Consider the following 10,806-nt stretch of genomic DNA (forward strand, 5'->3'; position numbering starts at 1 on the left):
TAGAAAGCATTTACCTTCTTACACTTCATGAGACTAGAAGTCTGACATAAGAGTCCAATCATGGTTGGGATTTGGTGACATATCTCTTCATCATCTGTCAACAAATTTCTGTTTCTTTACAGGGTAGAAAACCAAACTCTATGGTGCTTTTCTCATAAAAAGCACATATCTTCTTCTGATCATGGCCCTGCTTTTATAAACTTAATTACTTCTTAAACATCTTATATCCAAATATAGGCAGACATAAGGCATCAACATATGATTTTGGAGGAATTTATTATTTAGTCTGTATATTCAAATCAAAATTTAAATACTAACTTTGTATATAATATTTATAATATATAATATAATTGTGATATGATTATGTGATGATATAAATGATATATTATATAATTTTTAAATATAAATTTCAATTTTTGTTGTTGTTTATGTTTGTTTCAAGTAGAAAGACTTCACAAGGTAAGCTACTCAAAAATTAAGTCTAGACTACCTGTACCATTCCTTTCCTTTACTTGTGGTTTATATTATAAATATCTTGCCTGCATTTAGGTTTGTGTACCACATGTGTGCCTGGTGTTTGACGAAACCAGAAGAGATCATAGAACTTTATTTAGCTGCCATATGGGTGGTAGGAATCAAACCTGGGACCTCTGGAAGAGCATTAGTTTTACTTCTGAGCCATCCCTCTAGCTCTGACCCCCAAACATCCCACATAACAGCCTCTTTAAAGTTTTATTTAAATGCCTATTGCTTACATTTCCCATACTCCTAAAAGAACATAAGAAATATATTTTCAGATTGTATAAATTTTTGTGGGAAGGTCCTGCTTTTTAAGCAACCTGACCTCTGTTCCTGTCATCAATATCCTATAGTAACTAGATAGCATTTATTTGCAAGAAATTAGCCAACTTTGACCCCAGAGGACAGTTGTCACTTTACAGATGAGAATAGCTCTTCATAACTAGTAGAGAAACAACATGACTACTTCTTCCAGCATCAGCACCAGTTATGAAAGAAGCCATGTCTGGGCTCTGTGAGGCCTTAGGAATTAAAAAAAGTAAATAAAACCCTCAGTATACATTTTTTTTTTTTTACAGATACACCATCACAGATCACTCTGACTTGAAGTCAATGGCCCTATCAGCTGTCTGATAAATCTGACAAAGTACTGCACACTATATTTCTTGGCTTTCTCAATAGATATATAAGTTCTTTCCATGAATGACTTATTTAAAATTGAATAAAAAATAAATATGTATGAAGCAGTTTCTGTTGAATTGTAACATTTTCCGATAATTTTACTAATATAATCTAATGTAGTTTTCTTTAATAAAACTTCAATATTATAACCTTGAAATCTCTTTTCTCCTCACTACTCTTGTATAATTTTTGAATTAATGTCTTAGAGTTTAATAATTTTTCTCCTAGAGTTTATCATCAATCAAAATCATTTTTCCATTTCTATGCTTCATGAATTTAAATGCCACGTTAGCAATTGCTGTTTATCTTCTCTGAGGTTTACTTTCCTTTTTATTAGGTTGTGCACATTGTATGAATAACAACGGATATTTTAATTGGCTCAGAAGTCTGGACCTTAAATAAGTAAGTTGTCAAGTTTAAATTTAAATTTAAATGAAGCATACATTAAACTAGACTCCCTTATATACATGTATCTATCTGATACTCTCTGAAGAGTATTTTGCAAGACTTTTTTTATTTTAATGCCCATCCAGGAGTGACAATCAAGTCTCAAATTTCTTTGCAAAAAGTATGCGCTTATTCTTCAATAAGTTAAAGATACATATTTGAAAAATATGAACTGTAGAAATGAGTGATTAGGTTGAATTTTAGTCTGTATATTTTCACTCTTCCCAATTTCTTCTCTGCTTCCTTCAAAAACAGAACCAAATGTTTTTACCATAACAATCCACACATATTTTAAAAATGCAGATTCAAATCTAAAATAACTTTGAGCTGAGTTGGCAGATGTATTGCACCTACTGAAATTGTATCTTTAGAATAGAATAAACACCCCAGCAGTATAAAGGAGAATAAGAAACCAACATGTTTTCAGGGAGAAAACATGTGAATAATGACAATTTAACACTGCAAATATTAGGAAGATGTCTAATGAAAAATGCAAATATCTTTCCACATATACACAAATCTTTCATTTATTCCTAGATTCTCCATGTCTTTTTTTTTTAAATCATGAATAATTGTTGGATTTTATCAAAGGCATTTTCTGAATCTGATATGATGAGCATGTGGTTTCTCTCCTTTAGTCAATTCATATGATGGAGTATGTATCCACATACAAAAATCAATTAACATAATGCATTATTATAGAACTCTTTCAGCTGACAAACACATTCAGCAAAAATAGAACTGTCCTTTTTAATGTTCGATTACCTTGCAGAGACAAGGAAAATAAGGCAAATAAGCAAGGGCATGTAACAGATCTTGCTGAGAGTTTCAGAGGTTGATCCTTTGCCATCATGACAAGGAGCATAGCAGTGTGCATGATGCTGGAACACTAGCTGAGGACTCTATCCTGATCTGCAGGCTCAGATCAGGATAGAGTTTGGGTTTTGAAATCTCAAAGACACTTTCTTCAACAAAACCACAGCTCTTAATTCTCCTAATTCTTCTCAAATCGTTTCACTTCCTCTTGAGTAAGCATTCAAGCATATGGTTCTATGGGGGCCATTCTTATTCAAACCACGACGAGCACCAAATTAACTGAACACACACACAAATATGTAAGTAGTATCATATAGATAAACAATAAAACTTCCAAGAAAGTAATCAGGTGGACAATATTATTCAAATGAAAAAGTAAAATAAATAAATAAATAAAGCTAGAATTTGAAGAAGAGGTTTAAAGATGGAAATACCTCAGGTTCTCATAGATTGGTAGAATTAATATTGTGAAAATGGTCATCCTACAAAACACAATCTATAGATACTAATCAATTCCCACCACAATTCTAATGCAGTTCTTCACTAAAGTTTTAAAATAATGTGAAATCACACGTGGAAACACAAAAGTTTCAGGATATGCAGTGCAATCTTTATAATAAGAATAATAAAAGTAAGAATAAAACTGCTAAAGGTGGTATATTTCCAAATTTAAAGTTATATTTCTGAGTGAGTTATAGTATCAAAAACATCATGGTATTGGCTCAAATTCCTATAGCAATGTGATTTTTTGACAAATAGGTCAAGGTCAATTATCCATATTGGACAAAAGATGATGTATTTAGGAAATTGTGCTGGTCAAACAGGATAATAACATTTAAAAAATGAAACTGGATCCTTACCTCTCCACACAAAACACAGTTTCAAAGGATCAAGGACCTCAACTGAGACCTAGTCCTAAATCTGATATGGAAGAAAATGGGGAAACCATTTGAAGTCATTGGGTGAGGACTAGACAGCTGACACAGGCTTATTTTTAGTGAAATTACCAAAAGNGAGGATGTATTGTAATTTCTTTTTCATGATACAATATTGATTCATTATTAGACTATTAGTGATTCTGTTTATTATTAACGATTTAAAAATTGCACTGGAAATTTCTGCACAACCAGCCAAGGGAGACAAGCAATCAACCTGTGAATCTTTTGAACCACAACACTGACCAACATAGTGCATTCGGGACATTTATAACTTAAAGGTAACAAACAGCTATCAGTTGGCTGATACATCTACTCAGTAGGAGGGGCTGATACATCCCCTCAGTGGGAGGGAATTCACGTTTGATCCTGTATATGATACAACTACTCACACCTAGTTAGGCCATAGGTCCTTGAGGAGAACATACAAATACCTTTATTTCAAATCCATATAACCTCTAACTACATTCTTAACATTGATCTAAAAATGTCCATTTGTTGCTGGGTGGTGGTGGCACACTCTTTTAATCCCAGCACTTGGGAGGCAGAGGCAGGCACATTTCTGAGTTCCAGGCCAGCCTGGTCTACAAAGTGAGCTCCAGGACAGCCAGGGCTACAGAGAGAAATGCTGTCTCAAAAACACACACACANAAAAAATGTCCATTTGTGTACAGTTTTCACAATGATCAAAGAATTTTATTTTTACAGCTGATGGAGACAATTATAGAAAACCATAACTTGTCAAAATAAAGATATCCACCAAAAACTGGGATCTCACCCATAGTTAATACTTATTTAATTCTACTCTTATGACTGGGGTTTCAGGGATATCCAGGAAGAGGAGAGGAAAGAATATAAAAAACTTGGGACCATACTATCTGCTGTAAAAAAAAAAGTGGTCTCTTCAGTATATAAAAGGGAAGAATAGTCTATGAATTGCCAACAATATGGTTACTTAAGCAAAAACCTGAACAATGACACCAGTTGACATGTCAATACGGCTCCATACAGAAAAAGCTACAGGCAATTAATGACTGTGAAGAATAGGAAATCAGCCTTCTGTAGGGATGAGCCCCTTACTCAATACTGAGCCTTATTCCTTTGATTATACAGGCATCTGAAAAAGTGCCCCTCACATATCACTGTATACGTACAATGCAATTGAATATTGAAATCTAACTTCATTACAAATTTTCACATTTTAAATTTAAATTGAGTAAAAAGATAAAAATAGAAGGAAACTGAACATAGGGCACTAATATTCCATGGGGGGAAAAACTGGCTGGGCTTGAATTTTAAATGGATCAAAAATGAAACAAAGGAAGAACATGAATACATTGAGCAATGGAAAAGCCAGGACCAGGATTCTGGTCTGACGGTAGTGTAAAAGAGTGGGCAATTTAGTGAAAAATCTATAATTCATACGGACTCTTTTCCTTTACTGTTCCTAACCAAGACTATTGCTAAGTTATACAAATCATAGCAGCAAAAATGACACTATACCAACCAGTCTTTCTAGCAGAAGACAAATTAGCATCTGATCAGGTGTCACTGACCAGTTCTGCATTGCTCCTTCTGTGGACTCCACTGCCTCATGGAACAGAGAATGATACTGATTCCCAACCAAAGACTAAGTCATTAAGTCATTAGCTTCATCTACAAGATGGCTTCCCATTAATGACCCTCCGGTTGTGTCAGGACACAACACTTTCCTGGGCATTATCATTGTGTTGGCTGTTATTAATACATGCATTCTTATACCCCAGGTTATATTCAGTGGAGTTCAGTTGAACTTTCCCAGAAACCGTAGCAAATGCCTTATATTCTTTTCCAGTGAGGAACAAAAGATATTTCATTAATTTAATGAACACTGAACTCTCCTGATTCACGAATAACTTGCTAAATAATTGTGGCTGAAGTTTGTATATGTCCACGTTGAAGCATGTTGAAGCACAGTGTGATTTATTTTCAGCTTTTTCATATCAGATTCCTTCAAGCAGCCTTATTAAGAGTATCCCCGCCATGACTTATATTCTTCTCCATAATTTTTAGTTGCCTTACATAACAGCCTGCATCAAATGCACTTTCCTTCCTAATTAACTTGTTAGTTCCTTATTACACAGGAATCTGAAGNTACTAATCAAATGTTCTGTTTGTAATTGTGCTGCGTTAACCCTGATTAAGGATGCATTTATCTCTATGAGGATTACATTAAAATGTAAATGCTACAACTGTTGATTGATGTCCAATTATATCNAGGAAAGTAATTACTAGTGAACTGGATCAACTGATAGACATTGCATGTCCTGAATTCCTGACTCTGTGTGTGTGTGTGTGTGTGTGTGTGTGTGTGTGTGTGTAGAGAGAGAGAGAGAGAGAGAGAGAGAGAGAGAGAGAGAGAGAGAGAGATTTCCCTTATAAAGTAAGTTTCAAGCAAAAATAAAGTTTTTATTGGTTTATCATTATGAAGTTTTAAATTACTAAAATCTGTCATAGAAGAAACATTTTTATAGGATATAAAACCTGTTCTTTGAATTATGGGTAACATTTCTTGAAGCTTGGGCAGCCCTGGAACCCATGATATTCAGAATGACCTTAAACCCTTGGCAATCCTTCTGCCTCTATGCCACATGCGTATCAGCTACTCTGCTCAGCAACAACCTATGCTTTTAAAATATGCTCCACTTAGAAAGCTCTACCACTTATTTACTATCAAAGTATCTAATATAAGCGACTTTCAGAGGAAAGGATTCTTTTGTTTTATTATCTGCAAGGTCATAGTCCATCACATGAGGAAGGAAGAGAAAGGTTTGACTCAGTAGCCAAACTCTGTGGCCACAGAATGTGGCGGACAATCTTCTGAATGTCGTGGGTCATGAACCAGAGCTTGAAAGCAGAATCAGCAACTTTCAAGGGCTGGTTCTAGTGAATTATATTGTCCATGGGAACTCCATTTCTCGATGGTTGTACAGCCTCTCCACACAATGGCACCAGCCTGAAAATAGGTAATCAAATGTTGTGGACACTTACCANCTCTCACCAGCAGCACTTTGCCTTTGGTCAGTTTGTCATGTCCCAGTTTCCATGTTTGTGTCAGATGATAGGCTTAGCTTCTTATATGCCACATTTCTTAGTCTGTTCCTGTTGTATTATCTCATTTTTTTCCTCTGTCTTATCATTTTTTATTGTGTGATGGATTGTTTATCCAAAATGTATTTATTGGTTTTAATAGTTTGCAATTAGTATTTATAATGTGATTTTCATTAATTAGAATCTACCTTTGAATAATACATTATTGCATCTCCCTTTTAAATCAGTGTTACTCCACATATTTTGCCATAACATTTATGTATAGTCTTGCTACACTGTGTAAAACTGCTTCTTTCCAACTGCAATTCAATGACCATTGATCAAGCTTTCCCCATGATTCCTTCATCCTTATACTACAGGTCTCTGGTAACCACCATTGCAGCTTTTAAAAAGATCTTAATACATATTAGTATATGTCATACATTTTAGTGTATATATGCACATAACTAGTATATATCATATGTATTATACCAGTATATTTAAAAATATAAAATATATTATATTACATTATATGTGTATATGTAATATTTTATATATGTTTACATACATGCATCTACTAAAATACACACACACACACACGTGCATATATACTAACTAGGCTTTTATTATATGTTCCATTTTGAAAACTCACTTATTTTTTCTTTGTCTGCTTGTTCATATTATAAATTCAATTACTATGTCAAGTAGAAACTATGACAGAGGACATTCTTGCCCAATTTCAGATTAATTCACTATGACAATGTTGATTTTTTTTCATATTTGTAATCTTACTGGTTTTTGCATACTTCTCCACCCATGATTCACAATTTCCACTGGAATTATAACATATAAAGCAATTGTTTTCTGTCTTTTGTATGTGACTTCTATTCTCCTTGCTGGGGACTGAACAATTTATTTAAGTCAACAGAAATTGAGGTGTGTTTATATTTATACAGGTCCTTGCCTTCCTTTTACAATGTTTTTGTTGTGAAGACTTGTGTGAGTCCAACAGTCTGGAAGCTAGATTTGAGGTGTTTCCTTTTTTTTTTTTTTAGCACTATTGCATTGTTGGTTTTCAAAGTATTTTACCAATTTATGGTGTGCATTCATTGTCTAGAAGATTTCTGCAATGTCTGTTCTCGCATTAGTACAAGCTTTTCCTTTTTGTGTGCTCTACTCTTCCTCTTGGAGTTCACTCAGCACTTTTACTTGACATTTTACTGTCTGATGGAGAGGACTGCAGAGAGCCATTTCCTGATGTTCTGATTAAAACTCTGTTGTAGCCAAATGCTGACGTGTCCATTCCTGAAAGCATAACTACCTCATGTCCTTAATTTTCATCTAGCTGGGTCTCTAGACACAGCTTTATTCTCTCTCTCTCTCTCTCTCTCTCTCTCTCTCTCTCTCTCTCTGTGTGTGTGTGTGTGTGTGTGTGTGTAGGTCTGTATGTCTGTGTCTGTGTGTTTCATGGCTTAAAATCTGGATTTTCTCATTTGATGAATATTCTCATTATATTAGTGCTTTTGAAGGAGATTGGAAGACTGAGGCAAAATGGCAGGAAATAAGAACATATCTTTCTCAGCATTTGATATTCTCCTTTTTAAGGCCTGCCACTAAACAATATTTCATGGGGTCTCCCTGTCTCCTGCATGCAAATCTGGAGAGGAAAGGAGACAAATCCTATAAGACATAGAATCATTCTGTACTCATCTCTGACTTGAGCTGCCCCAAGCTCATCCTCACTCTTACCTGAGCCTTTTTAGCATCATTTTGTACAATCTGGAATAATCAAAGGCTTCCCTGTTTCGCATTCTACAAGCACCCATCTCACCCAAATTACGAAGTAGCTGTTCACTGTGATGGTTTGAGACATGCTGCACTGGCAGGAGATATTTGCTATAGTTATATGTGTTGATCCAGATTGCAAAGTATAAGATTCAGGTAAGGTAGGAGTATTGCATGTTTAATATCAGTCTGTGATACACACTGAAACTAAATACAAAGTAATTATGACTTGTAGCTTATCTGATTTATTGTATTCTACTGAAGTGGCTGCTAATCTTTCCAGGTATTCACACCTCCAGTGAAAACTGAAAATAAAGTAAGGGAGACCAGCATGAAAAACCTTTTACCCAGCACTGGACACAAGTTGAGGGGGAGTCTGTAGCTAGTCATTGCAGGCAACAAAAAAAATCATAGGAAAGAATAAGAATTACAGAGACAAAGTTTGGAGCTGAGACAAAAAGATGGACCATTAGACTGGGATCCATCCCATAATTTTCCTCCAAACTATGACACCATTGCATACACTAGCAAGCATTTGTTGAAAGGACCCTAATATAGCTGTCTCTCGTGAGACTAGGCTGGGGCCTAGCAAACACAGAAGTGGATGATCACAGTCAGCTATTGGATGGATCACAGGGCCCCCAATGGAGGAGCTAGAGAAAGTACCCAAGGAGCTAAAGGGATCTGNAACCCTATAGGTGGAACAACANTATGAACTAACCAGTACCCCGGAGCTCTTGACTCTAGCTGCATATGTATCAAAAGATGGCCTAGTCGGCCATCACTGGAAAGAGAGGCCCATTGGACATGCAAACTTTATATGCCCCAGTACAGGGGAACACCAGGGCCAAAAACTGGGAATGGGTGGGTATGGGAGTGGGGGGGGAGGGTATGGGGGACTTTTGGGATAGCATTGGAAATGTAATTGAGGAAAATACTTAATAAAAAATATTACAAAAAAGAATTCAGTTTAGGGACTGGAGAGATGGCTCAATGATTAACAGCACTGACTGCTCTTCCAGATGTCCTGAGTTCAATTCCCAGCAGCCATATGATGGCTTACAACCATCTATAATGGGATGATCCAATGCCCTATTCTGGTGTGTCTGAAGACAGCTACAGTGTACTCATATATACATTAAATACATCTTTTAAAAAAAGAATTCATTTTAGAGGGACTTCATTAACCTTGATCAAACCTAGTGGAGTCTGATATGAAGATGTTTTATGCCAGCATATTTAAAATCATCATAATTTGAAAAAAATTTTGCCTGTTATAATACAATCACTGTAGGCAAGAAAACATGATTACATCAAGACTTCACTCATGGTACTCATGGTAGGCTAACTGTACTCATTCAAGGACCAGGGAAGAATCTGACCTGATTTTGGTCATACAGATAGCACAGGGGTCTTTGGGACTATTAGTCCCCTCCAGTACTGGTTATAGGAGATTAATATTACTTGGCACAACAAATAGCAAAGAGTACCAGGCTGTTAATCATCCCCAATTCCCAGCTTTCTAGAGGGAAGAACAGATTTTCATCTTTCTCATGGAAAAGACAACCTTGTGTTCTTAACATTCTTGTTTTTGAGATTTGTGGGTTCAAAGACCTTCCCTGCTATGCTACCAAGAATGTAGGTGATCTGAAACTCACATAACTTATTAGTTAGGACATAGCTAAACAACATAAAAAAGGAAAGTAGAATTACACTATCTCTGACACCTGTGCTGTGCCAGGGATTAGGTAGGTCTAGTCATTGAACATAAGATTATGGTTAGGTTTTATAACAGTTCCACTTTAGAGATACAACATGAACTCCCTGAAGATGAGAAGCCTGCCAAGACAGCCCCAGAGTAATTATGTTTGGAGCTTTATCTGCCTAACTGGGATGTGCTGAATGAGATGCCAATGTCCACAGCTGTTATCTCACATGCATTAAAAAGAGGGAACAAGGAAATAATTCAGTAACAAGGCTTTATTAAAACATTTACAGATAGTAAAGGAAATACTGCTGCCAAATTTGTTAGGAAATTACCCACTAAGTTTTTACTCATTAGAACCAGAAACATATGGGACTCAGTGTAGGGCCAGAATTATACTCTTAAGCACTAACTTCTCAAGAAGATTAAAATAAAATAAACAAACCAAACTAAAAACAACAAACAAACAAGGTAAAATGGCACACACACTGCTATTGCATCCTGGTTTTCCTTCCAGTGCTCCCACAACTCTAAAACTATGAAACCTAAGATATATTGATTAAATTTAGATATATTTCTGCTATGACAGTGTAGTGGTTAACTTTGAATTTCAAGTTTGCAAGATGTAGATCCACATAGGAGAAAAGTTCTGGCCATGCTTCTGGGGGATTATCTATAACAGATTAACCTCTGATCACATCTCAAATAGAGTAGCCAGATCAGATTAATTAAGGTCAGTGTGTAAACCGATGACAGGAGCTCCATAGTTTGGGAAGCTTTTATTGTAAAGAAGTGAGATACACACACACACACACACACACACACACACACACACACACACACACAGAG

This window comes from Mus caroli, chromosome 9, assembly GCF_900094665.2.
Source record: "Mus caroli chromosome 9, CAROLI_EIJ_v1.1, whole genome shotgun sequence".
Classification (NCBI taxonomy): domain Eukaryota; kingdom Metazoa; phylum Chordata; class Mammalia; order Rodentia; family Muridae; genus Mus; species Mus caroli.